The 14575-nt window shown below is 36.5% G+C and overlaps 1 protein-coding gene across 3 annotated transcripts in view; it reads right to left on the minus strand.

Annotated features, from left to right (window-relative positions):
• The window catches only part of LOC5578387 (mannosyl-oligosaccharide alpha-1,2-mannosidase IA), a 217026-nt gene that overhangs the window by 170357 nt on the left and 32094 nt on the right, over nt 1-14575 (minus strand). The gene's annotated exons all lie outside the window — the stretch shown is intronic.

Here is a 14575-nt window from a genome sequence, read left to right on the forward strand (position 1 = left end):
AACACCGCGCCTGTTTACTATTTATGCAAATGCTGCGAAACGTAGACGTGAGCTGCACCGGTAAAGACTCAGTCCCCGTAAACATCATTCATATGCAATTTGCCTAGCTGTTTTTTGCGATTTTTTTTTGCATGTTGATAACTAGCTCACTTTCTCCGTCATGAGTTGCGGTAGGTACCGTAGAACGGGGTAATTTTGATAGATTTTTGAATGAAAATCTGATTCATTCTGTCTTGAAAAATTTTAGGCTATTAGGTTATTAGTTATGGATAGCAGTTAAAAGATTGTATAAAGATTAATTATGAATAGATCGTTCATTTCTCATATCATTGATTTTCTGTTTTGGGATAACTTTGAATTTGTAAAAATATATTTCAGGTGAAATATAGATTGATTCTTAGGTTTTTGAATGAATTACGTAGAGTAAATATGACGTTGCATACTTCTAGGCATTTGACGTTATATGGAATTCAAGACTTCATCAAATAGTAATCTTAGAACGAATTGTTTACGAGATAAAGGGCGAATACGAAATTATTGCGACACCGAAAATGTCATGCCAATTTTCTTATAATGTTTAGAATCAAACCAAAATTTTAGGTTAGTTTCATACATATACAGTATTGGACAAAACATTTGCAATATATGTTAAAATTCAAGTTATGTCTGATGTTCTGCCAAAATTTTATTCAAATCGGTCTATAAATTTTTTTTTTTTTTTTTATTAACGACATTTTACACCGTTTGGTGCATTCGTGTCGGCGGTCTATAAATAACCGAGATATAGCTTACCAAAGTTGGTCATTTTGTATGGAAAATCAAAAAAGTTGCAAATGTTTTGTCCAATACTGTATTTACTTCAAAAATCAAAAGAAAAGTTAATCGATGGAGCCTTGAGTGTAAAATTGGAGGCATTTTCGCTTGATGCCCTCCATCAAAGTCTTTACAGTGTCATCCGATACCAGTTTCTCAGTTTTTTTCTTTTTTTTTTTCATTTTCTTAACATGTCTTTCTCGTCTTTGACTGTCTTCTTGCTCTTCCAAAGTTCCTGCTTCGTTATTGCCCAGTATTGCTCCACCGGGCGCAGCTCCGGACAGTTTGGCGGATTCATGTCCTTTGGAACAAAATGGACAGAATAGGTCTCATACCACTCCAGGACACTTTTAGAATAGTGGCATGATGCCAGAGGCGTCCCGTGAGGAATTTGATTACCTGTGCACTGACTCGCACAAACCGTTCATTTTGAATTATGAATACGAATTTTTCAATTGATTTTTTTAAATGTATTTCAGCTTAAAATGTAATTTCTTATTATTAACACCTTAAAATGTAATTTCCAATACTGTATGCAATCTTGAAGTGTCTGGAAGCTATTATATTTGTTGCATATTGGACGTATTTTTTGTTTGTTTTCTTCGTTTCAATCACTAGTTGTAAGTTTTAAGAATTTTGGATGATTCCAATATACAATGTTTAGGGAAAAGGAAAATACTCAAAATTTCGCTGATACCAAGGCGATGAAAGAAAAATTTTGCGTATTAATCGCGGTCCTATAGTTTGATAATATTTGACATAAAAATGTATATATACAGTAAAAATGACCTTTATATGCATAAATTTCAATCATTTTGCGAACTGAGATGATAATTTTAATATCATATTATCAAATTTAAAGCAAGAAGAAAGACGTTTAACTTGAAACTAAACGATTAGCACATTTTTTATATGAAACCCGGCTTACAAACAAAAAAAAACATTCTTATAAGCAAAAATCTGAACTTTTCTGAGATTATCATATAAACCTTCAGATTTCAACTATTTACGCGTTATTTTCCAAGTTTCGCGATGAAGGATAAATTCCGTGGATTTCGCGAAATTCCGAATCTCTATTATTCCTAACGTTGTTATTCTATATAATAATTCTTATCATTTACAGCTTGTCAATTGTATCACGATATCTTAGCTTTTTGACGATGTCCAGCGTTGGTACATCTCTTTGTATACTTTTGTGGATACATCAAAGCTTTCAAGTGAAATGATGACTGACTGTTGAACGCTGAAACCCACTTTACGCCCACCGCAATTTATCAATTGTCGGTCTGTTGAGCAAGAAAAACTATATTCACACATAGTTTATAAATCAATTCAAAGCCACATGAATTTTGTGTATTTAATAAGATAAAACATAATCAATTTGGCCAATATGTTTATAACATCTAGTATCCAATCAATATTGCGCCTACTATCGCGCGACACCTGGAAGCTCCATGCAACATACATACACACAAAGCATGTATGGCGATGACGCTTTCTCTTCCAACAGCAGACGTCGTGACGCCAGTTGCGCGCGCTTTCTCAATTCTTGCAAACCAATGCGTCATGGGCAATTTCTCTCTCGGGTGCACAAATTGGAGTGAACCAGATTTTACCTATACAACGCCACTGTTGCTCTAGAAATGTCAATACAAATGCACATTCCTGCTGTGTCCATACACGTTGTTTTCGTGCACAAGAAAGAGTGCACGGCTGAAATGAACATTCTCTGCAATACGATGGAGACGCATGGCAGTTTGTCTTGTTTGCTTCGCTGTTTTCGCTTGCTGGTTGAGCAAGACCATGGGAGGGAGAATCAAACGGTTTGTTCACTGAGGGCGATGGACCAGTTGAAGGTGAAGATATCAAACAACATTTTCAAGCAACTACACATTATGAATGTTGGAAGTATTGAGAATTATAATATATATTTAATTTGTTAGTTTGAAATCTTTGACTGTGCAGTGCACCAAGTGCACCTTAGGACGAGACGCCACTGCATGATGCCAAATCTGGCCAAAATGCGGAGCTTCGTCGTGCTGCTGCAAGAACGGCAAAAGGCGCTTCTCGAGGCACTCAGATGTGTAGATCTCGCCACGTCACTCTGTGCCCTTTGTCACGAAAGGCTCACTCCTCAGTCCGCACGAGCAGATCGGCTATTATATACGTTTCGTCATCCATCACACAGCAGCCATATTTTGTCAGCATCTTTTCGTACAGCTTCCGTGCCCGAGTTTTAGCCGTCGATTGTTGCCGCTCATCGCGGTTTTGGAAGTTCTGTACCTTGTATGTATGTACTCCAGCTCTCTTCTTTGCAGGGACGAAAAAAATCATGCTCACTATACTCAATTCAATGAATTTATGCCACCATCAAAGTAGCCGCACCACCACCAATATGAGTGTACCAATGAAGATGGCACAAAAGTAGATGGGCAAAACAAACAACGATGCCCGTATGTCGTTGGTGTTTTTGATTATCAGAAGCAGAAGAGTGTCAGTTTTAGCAAATTGATTATCAATGAGGTTCAAATTAATTAAAAAATATTCTGCTATACGGGTAATGAAGCATGCGATGCACAGAATGGATTATATTGACGCGTCTTTAGTGTGTCTCGTGCAAAAATTACAACTTCCCGAAGGGGAATGTAAAAAAGTCAAGCTGTTTAGAATGAATATCATTTTTTGCTTCCGATTATCAAAAAGCGGTTGAGTAGCAGCAGATTAAAAGGAAACTGACAATCTTACGCAAGCGCTTTGCCAATCTTTGTTGTGTTGTCAAGGTGAGGATAAAAACAAATGAAAATTAACGAAGATTCTACCCAGCAAGTATCAATGTAGGCGAGTAGATTGAGTATTTTCGTCCCTGCTTCTTTGCATTCTGGACGTAGCTCTGCGATATGCCGATCATTTTAGCTAAATCACGGCTTGAGACGTTGGGATTTGCTTTAATCATCCGCTTCACCTTTCCCTTCGTCTTTTTGTTCTCCGGTCCCGGTTTTCTTCCAGCTCCTTTGCCATGGTCCAACGTCAACCGCTCCTGGAACCGCTTCAACACTATGAAGCTCTGCACTGTTTTGATTTTGTATGAGGTTTTGACGTTGATGTTTACTAATTTTATGAAGGAGTGAAAGAGTGAGACTGATTTCTGTGCAGAGCCCCATGGATACGGTTGAATGGTGAATGTTCAACATTTTTCCCAACTACCGGTGCGACAGGTCAGGAAATTCCAGGTGTTTGGAAAGAATTTGTTCTCTCGACTCGCGTTGGTTCACCTCCATTTTCGTTGAATCGAAAAACACGACTTCGAGTTTGACAGCATGTAAACAATACACATCAAGTGTGCAAAATATGGTTGATTTTTACCCAATGGTAGAAAAGTTATGCCCTGTTGAATGTGTCGCAATAATTTCGTGTTCACCCTTTATAAGTAGACTATTTAGAAGTAGACTAAAACGCCCTGACACATTCCATACAAAACGACAATATCGTTCACTCCCGTACTCTCGACTTTAACGGTGAATATCCTGAGCTTTCTATATACACAAACACTTCGGAACACTTCAGGAACATAACTATAAGATAATTTTCAAAATCCGAGAGCCCATTGTCAAGCTAACTTGTGACATACACACACCATTCCATTTTTATTTATTTGGAAGATGAAGCCTAACATGTTCTCGATTCCAACGAAAATAGTTCTGGCATGAAGTGTCATTATAATACTCATAACTTTGTATTATTTTTGCTTAAATGATTATCTGTCGGTTCTTATTGTCGCGCCATCAAAGTTACCCTTGCTATCAAAGATACCCATTTGAACGGTACCTCCATACGGTTGAAGCGGGCCGAGTGCAGAAGTAATTTGCAGGTCTAAACAATTTTAAGCTCGGTTACAGCTCGGCAATCGGTTTTTCCGAGCGAAAAGGTACATTACATATTTCCAGCTGAACTATTTCCCACATTTGAAGTCGTCGTCGTCGTCCGTTCTGATAAGCAGACAAGCGGCTCACATTACACAGCGTTTGTCGTTCGTGTTTGTCTGGTGTCCATTTCACAATGTGTGTTTGTGTGTGTGGCAATCGCTCTGTTAGTTTGTAAGCTAATTATTAATTCTAATAATTGTTGTAATTACATGGCGGTTCTAGTTGAACCGTCGCGTTTTGGTCGTTATAGAGGAAAACAAGTGGGACGACGTCGTTGACTGCGAATTAGTCGAAGAATGATGTAACGAGCGAGAGTGATTGGTTATGAAGTAGATCGAACAGAAATATTGGTGATATGATGCTTCGAAAGTCAATGGTGAATTGACTTCATTAATTCTGTGTAATAGCTTATTGAAGTCATATAACGCTTGTAGCACATTCGATAAAATTATAATCATATTCAACCTTATAATGAATGATAGTGCTATTGAAACGAGAGGACTTATCCGCACATACCCCTATCGGTAAGCCATCCTGGGGATCTAGAACATCTTGAACACCTGTAATAGGTTTGCAGTTTTCTCTACATGTAGAAAAGCTATTTAGCTTCCTAACGTACTCTGCAATCTCATAAGCCTGCTCAACTCTTTCTCGAGTTTGCCGATGCCTTGGCTTTTCATCAACCACTATTACTAATTCTCCTGATTGAGCATGCTCGGCATCTTGGAATCACTTGTACCTACACCTGATAGCAAATAGGTTCTTTATGCTAAATGCTCCCTAATTCACTGGTAATGTTCCTGGCAAGCTTCTTGCTGCTACGAAGATCCGTTAGATCCTCCAATAGGCAAGAATTTTAAATCGGACGAATTGTTCAACAAGAAATGGTTCGACGTCAGAGCTTCTTTATTTGCAGAATCTAGTGGTACATAGATCAGAGGAATTGATTGAATCGCTGTCTTCGCCTCAAGCAGACGAGTATATTACCATATGTGTCCAAACAGAAAAAAACGAACCACTGGCAGGGTGTCCATTCAATATCAATTTTCCAATTCCCGGATGCTTAAAATCAGATGACAAAAGGTTTCTGCGTTTTGATATTTTCTCATTTTGATAGAAAATGGTTAAATTTAGTGAAATTTAACTAAATTATTTGGTAAATTATGTTTGATTATATTTATAAAATACTGGTAGCTCCAAACAGTTTGAGTATCGAAAGTGTTATGGAAAAAGGTATGTATCTATATTTTTACTAGCTGTCCCGGATTCAAGTAGGCTGTTGAAAGACGCTATGTAAAACTCCCATACAAAGTGCCAGATAAGTTTTAAGATGATTTTCCAGCTGTTCATGAGAGGTTTCCAAACACAAACACGTCGCAGCACTTGAAGAATACAACAGTGAAAGAGTCATGTAAGTCCATTGGCTCTTTCTTATGTCATTTTGTGTTATACAAACACCATTCCATTTTTATTTATATAGGAGATAAATAGATAGATATAGATAGATACAATTCTATTTGTTGATCGTCCAGCTGCTAGAATTCATATGAAGTTCAGAGAGGTTTTGAAATTATATGAACAAATATCTGCTTTGTGCATCTTAACTCAGACTAAATTTTCACGAAAGGGCCAATTCATTAACTTCTAAGAATGCCTTCGAAATTATGCGTTAGTCATGGTCCATGGCTGATTCATGAAAAAAATCTTGATCTGGTGAAATTCATGTTCATGGGACCAGGCTTGATAATTCTCCTCAACATCATCAGAGTTCGGTGACTTACTCTAGAGCAGCGTGCTGCCTTTGCCTCTTTGCGAGGGAGCGAAAAAATGCTAAGCAGAGAGGCAACGAAAAATGAGCGAGGAAGATGCAGCACAAAAAAAAACCGAGTAAAATTCCATCAAAAAAGGGTGCTTTCAAAACTCCCCGAGGACTGTCTGTTCGGGCGGCTGACTCGAGAGTTCGTTTGAAGTGTGAGTGATGGTGAGCATCGCAACGAGAGAGAGAGAGTGTCTGAAAAAATCCTCGCATTTTTCTGCACTCTCACTCGAATCGCTTGAGGATCTGTGTTGAAAATTTGGAGTTTATTTTTTTCTCCTCAGATAAACGACAAAATCGCCTCCTCTTTGCATCGCAGAGGAGTTTCTATCAAGCCTGCATGGGACATATAATGTAATCCTTGAGACACGCAAAAATGTCGTTTTTGTTACGCTGTGTAAATCAAGGTCAGGATTCTATGCAGAGCTCTTGCTTTATCTTGACCAGTCTTTCACATAATTATATGTGTCCTAAATTCTTTCCAGTTCTTCAGGGCAAAAATAATTTTTAAAATTCTACCTGAAAAAAATGGTTGTGTAGGAGAATTTCTTTAAAAACATATTTTTTCAGCAAAATTTGCAACGAAAAACTTTGTTTGAAACATCTAGTAGGTTCAGTAGATTTGTTTCTAGTCATATTAACTGTAAATTTCTTCGTAATTTTTTAAAGCATCTTTCAGATAACATTTAAAAGTTCTCAGATAATTTTCATTAAAAAAAGAATATACATATTTTCTAACAGAAGTTTAGTCAGTAATTTATTGTGTTCTAAAGATAAGAAAGTGTTTCATTTATTTATGATACTTTTGATGATTTTCATATAAATTCTTGTAGCTCAAAATAAAAAAAAAAACAAATTTTTATGATATGTTTCGATAAGCTTTGACTGAGAGGCGCTGAAATGGAGGTTCGCCAAGGGGGCCATGAGGCCACGCTACGGCGCTGAGAACACCCACCCACCCCCTTCAGCGTTATGAAATTTGTGAATGAGCCCTATGATCGAAATTGGCAAGAATTCAACCAATGACTGCCCGCCCAAGAATACCCAAAAGACCTCGCTATGAAATTATCCATAAAAAACTTGCCATGAATTCACGAATAATTTTACAAGAAATATTTTGGGATTTCCAACTTGGTAATAATTGGAAGAATTAACTGTAAATCTGCAGAAATCGACATAAATCTTATCAGGGACCGCATAAGAACTTTGTCATAGATCTAGGACTAGTCAAACTAGTAATCCTGAAGAGGCTTCACCATGAATCAGTATCATCAGTAAGTCCAATCCTGCCAAAGGGAATTTTCGATGAATTTGTCCAGGAATCTAGTAAATATTCCAAGAAATTTGCTATATATGTGTTGGCTCTGCTTTTCGCCAATCTTTACGAATCTAATAAGAATTTCAAGAAAATATCAGCCAATAATCTTTTCTAGAATTTACTAGAATGGTGAACTCGCCTTGGGCGAAAATACACTTAAATGAAAATAAATAATAATAATATAATCTACTAGAAACTTTATTGGCAATCCTCTTATAACATGTTCAGTTATCTTTCGAAGAAATTGGTCAATTATCGCCTTTATTCCCGTTAAGATTACTGCAAAGATCTCATAACAACATGACAATTTTGGAAATCTATCAAGCATCCTACCAAGAATCTTGACAGGAATCCCTATGTAACCCTTCTAGAGACGTTTCAAGGATCTTATTGATGGGAGGAGAGGATTCCATAGAATCTTCTTTGATTTTTTGTTTTTCAATAATTGGCCGCCAAAAATCTACACAACATTTCACAAGAAATAGGTAAACATTTTTAGAAAAATGTACACAACAACATCCCAGGAAATCAACGATTATTTTAAAGGATTTTGGTAGAGAAAACAATAGAAATCGTTAACTGGTACTTTGCATAATGACTAGTTGGACTGATTTGGTAGAGAAATAGACCAAATCAGTCCAACTTGTCATTAGGCAAAGTACCAGTTGACGGGCAGCCTTTTGAAAGCCCCCTGTCAAAATATTCTTGCATCATTTGGAATTGAAGCAAACCGGTATTCTTATGTTCAAAACACATAATTTCCCGGTGTCTTCTCCAAATTCGCGGGTATTTCCCGTATTTTTCCCGGCCATTTGTAATTCCCGGATGGACACCCTGCACTGGTGCCACTGCCCGTTGATGTTCTCCAGTATCTGTTGATCCCACTCTGTTCTTATAGCCCAAATATCTTGTAGCATGATCTTACCATGGACGATGGAAAAATCGATATGCGAAAAGCACCAATTTTCGACCCATTCATATGATTTTGGTCTACTTTGGAAGGTCATCTAAGATTATAAATTGAATCACTTTAAGATTGTTCAAGAAGTTCGCAAAACTCTGCTGTGATTTTTCTCTCTGAGATTCTTCTTGGAATGAGGATTCCAATCAATTCTTCCGTTTATTTTTCTTTGGGATTATCCCAAAAATTTCTCCGAAGTTCTTCCGGAAATCATCATGGAATCCTTTATACGAAGTCTTTCAAAATGCTTCTGGGATTCCTCTTGCAAATTATTTATGATATTATAAAAAATCTTTCGGAGAATCTTCCAAGAATCTCTGTGGGATTCTTCAGAAAAATCCTTTTAGAATTCTTCCAAAAATCTCTCGGAAAGCCCTCTTAGTTTCTTTCGGAAATCCTTCTGAAATTATTATAATTACCGCTCTGATCGCTCTGTGATTCTTCCGAAAAAAAAGTACCGGGAAGCCTTCTCGTGGATTATCCCGCAAATTCGTATTGAATTTTTATGGAAGTCTTCCGGATTTCATCCGTGGAATTTCCCTGGAATTCTGCAGAAATTGTTTGCTTTCCAGAGGGATGGAATTCTTTGAAAAGATCTGTGATTCTTCTGAATATCTTTTGAAGATTTTTTTCCAGAAATCTTTCGAGTTCCTTACAAAATTCCCTCAGAATTTCTTCCGGAAATCCATCCAAAATTATTACATTATATCATCTGACATTTTTCCAGAAAACCATCAGTATTTTTTTTTTAATTTCTTTATTAGTATCATTCCAAACATTACATTCATTTCTTATATCTAGGTGTTCTGTGTTATTAGACAACACTATCATCATAATTTGGTAAAACAAATTTAAGATTTTATTAACATTTCGTTAACAACATATAACATTTCATTTGCCGTAGCAGTTCAGATTTTTTACAGGTGAGTTGATTTCACCTACTTATAAGAGAAAAAAACGCTTTAAATATACTTAACCTAACTTAACCTAAACATATAACGCATTAATCGTGGCAATAGAAGATTGTAACGATTTTTCCTGAAATTATTTATTATTTTATTTGACATTTGTTCCAATGTTTCAACATTGGATATTCTATGTAACTCATTGGTACTATACCAGGGAGGAAGCCTCAGAATCATTTTCAAAATTTTATTTTGAATTCTCTGCAGAGCTTTCTTCCTGGTATTACAACAGCTAGTCCATATTGGTACAGCATACAACATGGCTGGCCTGAAAATTTGTTTGAATATCAAAAGCACGTTCTTAAGACAAAGTTTTGATTTTCTATTAATAAGGGGATAAAGACATTTTACATTTCAATTACATTTTGCTTGAATGCCCTCAATGTGATTTTTGAAAGTTAAATTCTTATCAAGCATGAGCCTTAGATACTCAACTTCATCTGACCAATTTATTGGTATCCCTCTCATCGTGACAACATGTCTACTTGAAGGTTTCAAATAAAGAGCTTTTGGTTTATGTGGGAATATTATTAGTTGAGTTTTGGAAGCATTAGGAGAAATCTTCCATTTTTGAAAGTATGAAGAAAAAATATCCAAACTTTTTTGCCATCGACTACAGATGACACGCAAGCTTCGTCCTTTGGCGGAGAGGCCTGTGTCATCCACAAACAAAGATTTTTGACATCTCTGAGGTAACTCAAGTAAGTCAGATGTGAAAATATTGTATAATATTGGTCCCAAAATGCTGCCTTGAGGAACACCAGCTCTTACAGGAAGTCTTTCAGATCTGGAGTTCTGATAATTAACCTGAAGTGTACGATTTGACAGATAACTTTGAATTATTCTAACAATGTATGTTGGAAAATTAAAGTTTTTCAATTTTACAATCAAACCTTCATGCCAAACACTGTCGAATGCTTTTTCTATGTCTAGAAGAGCAAGACCAGTAGAATAGCCTTCAGATTTGTTGGAACGGATCAAATTTGTTACACGTAAAAGTTGATGAGTGGTCGAATGTCCATGGCGGAATCCGAACTGTTCATTGGCAAAAATTGAATTTTCGTTGATGTGGGCCATCATTCTGTTCAAAATAACCTTTTCAAAAAGTTTACTGATGGAGGAAAGCAAACTGATTGGACGATAGCTAGAAGCTTCTGCAGGATTTTTGTCTGGTTTTAAAATTGGAACAACCTTAGCATTTTTCCATTTGTCAGGAAAATATGCTAATTGAAAACATTTGTTAAATATATCAACTAGAAATGATAAGCTACTTTCTGGAAGTTTCTTGATGAGGATGTAGAAAATTCCATCATCGCCAGGAGCTTTCATATTTTTGAATTTTTTAATAATAGTTCTCACTTCTTCCAAATCAGTCTCTCAGGCATTTTCGAAAACGTTCTCTTGATTGAGAATATTTTCGAACTCCTGAGTAACTTCATTTTCAATTGGACTAGTAAGTCCTAAATTAAAATTGTGCGCACTTTCAAACTGCATAGCAAGTTTTTGAGCTTTTTCGCAATTAGTTAGTAATAATTTGTTTTCCTCTTTCAATGCCGGTATAGGCTTCTGAGGTTTTTTCAAGATTTTAGATAATTTCCAAAAGGGCTTAGAGCCAGGGTCCAATTGAGAAATTTTATTTTCAAAATTTTTGTTTCTTAATTGAGCAAAACGCTTTTTGATTTCTTTCTGCAAATTCTGCCATATAATTTTCATAGCAGGATCGCGAGTGCGTTGAAATTGCCTTCTCCTCACGTTTTTAAGACGGATCAAGAGTTTAAGATCATCGTCTATAATCACGGATTCAAATTTTACTTCACATTTTGGAATTGCAATGCTCCGGGCTTCAACAATGGAATTTGTTAAAGTTTCAAGAGCATTGTCAATATCAAGTTTAGTTTCTTAAGAAATGTTAACATCAAGATTAGAGTCAACATACGTTTTATATATATTCCAGTCGGCTCATAAATAATTGAAAGTGGAGCTGATAGGATTGAGAATCGCTTCTTGGGATATTTGAAATGTAACAGGGACATGATCAGAATCAAAATCAGTATGAGTAATCAGTTGGCTACAAAGATGACTAGAGTCGGTTAAGACCAAATCAATCGTAGATGGATTTCTAGAAGAGGAAAAACATGTAGGGCTATCAGGGTATTGAATTGAGAAATATCCTGAAGAACACTCATCAAATAAAATTCTGCCGTTGGAATTACTTTGAGAATTATTCCATGACCGATGTTTGGCATTAAAGTCACCAATGACAAAAAATTTTGACTTATTGCGAGTCAATTTTCGCAAGTCAGTTTGGAGCAAATTAACTTGCTGTCCAGAGCATTGAAAAGGCAAATAGGCAGCTATGAAAGTATATTTACCAAACTGTGTTTCAACAGAAACACCTAAAGTTTCAAAAACTTTAGTTTCAAATGATGAAAACAGTTGATGTTTTATACGCCTATGAATGATGATTGCAACTCCCCCACATGCCCCATCAAGTCGATCATTACGATAAACAAAAAAGTTAGGATCTTTTTTTAGTTTGGATCCAGGTTTTAAATAAGTTTCGGTAATAACTGCTATATGCACGTTATTAGCTGTAAGAAAATTAAACAGCTCGTCCTCTTTACCATTCAGAGAACGAGCATTCCAATTTAAAATATTTAAATTATTATTTGGATCCATTAGAAAAACGTAATCCAATAACAATTTGATTTGTACATTTTGCACCTACTTGGACTGCTTCAGTCATAGTGGTGGCTTTGAAAATTGCATCAATCATTAGATTCAATTGTTCAGTTAGAAAATTAATATCAGAGGCAGACATGTCATGTGATTTTCCCATTAGAATTTCCGGTAGACGAAGATGCGGAGTTACCTGTGGCGGTAGGGTTTTTTCCATTTGATTTGAAACAAGTAGAATGGGTACCCATGGATCGAACAGGGGAGGAGTTCAAATTTCCTGCTACGATACGATGAGCATGATTATGATCTTCCTGATGGGTATGATTCATGATCAAGCGATCGTTAACTGAAAAATGAGCATTGTTCGATACTCTACCAGGCAAATTCCGGAAACGACCGTTATCGTAACGGATATTATCTTTCATCTGCCTGGCACGAGCCTCAATGACCCTTTTGCGTGAAGGGCATTCCCAAAAGTTAGCTTTATGAGGACCCTTGCAATTGGCGCATTCAAACTTTCTGGTATCTTCTTTCACAGGACAGACGTCCTTAGCGTGAGAAGAACCTCCGCAAATCATGCATTTAGCATCCATGCGACAATTTTTTGTACCATGACCCCACTTTTGGCACCGACGGCACTGAGTGGGGTTCTGGTAATTTCCTCCAGGTTTCTGGAAATGTTCCCATGTCACACGGACATCGAACATAAGTTTTGCTTTTTCTAAAGCTTTAATATTATTTAGTTCTTTTTTGTTAAAGTGAACTAAATAATATTCTTGAGAAAGCCCTTTCCGAACAATGCCAGATTGGGTTCTCTTTTTCATAATGATTACTTGGACTGGGAAAAAATTTATGCTTCTTCTCTTCAAGATGTCTGAGAAGAAGTTCACGATCTTTAAGAGTTTCCGGCAAAACGCGACAGTCTCCTTTCTTTGCGATTTGGAAGGAAACCTTGATTCCCCTAATGGAGTTCAAGATCTCCTGCCTAAATCCCCCAAATTCGGAACAACTGACCACGATAGGCGGCACTCTTTGCTTCCTCACTTGAATCAAAGAGCCTGGGCTAGAGGCTGCTTCGATTTGGTGTTCGGAAAATTTGTCTAGAGCATCGAACTGATTGCTCATTTCGATACAATTATTCATTTCACCCTTGGAAGAAAGTTCGCATTCCGGGGAAGCGTCCTTTCTTCCATTCTTGCCACGTGTAGTGACAGTTTTAAAACCCACTTTTTTTGGAAGGAAGTAGTGAATTTAGAGATTCACCCTTCCTTTTGTTAGTTGTTGATACCATGTTTATTTAATAAACGAAAGAAGACGTGACCTTCGAGAGGTTTTTTCCCAAGACGGTGTCCAAGAAGGATTACCACCGCTAGCTTTTGCCAACGGGTCCAACGAAAAATCGAAGGCACGGGTCCAAACAAGGGGTTGGGTGACAAAACGTCGAAAGACGAAATGTCGAATGCCAAAACGTCGAATGCCAAAACGTCGAAAGGACAAAACGTCGAAGGGACAAAATGTCGAATGCCAAAATGTCGAATGCCAAAATGTCGAATACCAAAACGTCGAAAGAAAAAAACATCGGAGAGACGAAATATATAAAAGAAAAAACGAATGTCTGACAAATCGTCGATCGGTTTGATATTAATGCAAGAGATATGAAAAAAATTGTAACGTAAATGCAAATATTAAACAATGTTTTCAACAGTTAAGGCAGGGAAAAATATTGTTTTTCCAATGTTATTATCGTGATAACCGTGATAATTTTTAGTAGGTCTTGGAAGGTATATAAAATAGTCAAATTGAGAATAGCCTAGATTTGTCGAGATTGTTTAAGATAATGTTTGAATCGTCAGGTTGCAAAACAATTATTGGAGTCTTTCATCAAAGTGTTAATATAAGTCAAACATTTAATGGATAATGTGAAGAACGTCTTTTGAAATAAAAATAACAATTGACCATAGTTGAAATTTATTGTATCCTACTGGGTTTTCAATAACTTATCTATTAATACTTGTTTTGTTCTATCTATTTTGGTATTATCTCACTATCGCATAAATTATAAAACTGTATAAGTTCTCTACACAAAAAAGCTCAGTACTT

The sequence above is a fragment of the Aedes aegypti genome, chromosome 1, assembly GCF_002204515.2.
Source record: "Aedes aegypti strain LVP_AGWG chromosome 1, AaegL5.0 Primary Assembly, whole genome shotgun sequence".
NCBI classification, from domain to species: Eukaryota; Metazoa; Arthropoda; class Insecta; order Diptera; family Culicidae; genus Aedes; species Aedes aegypti.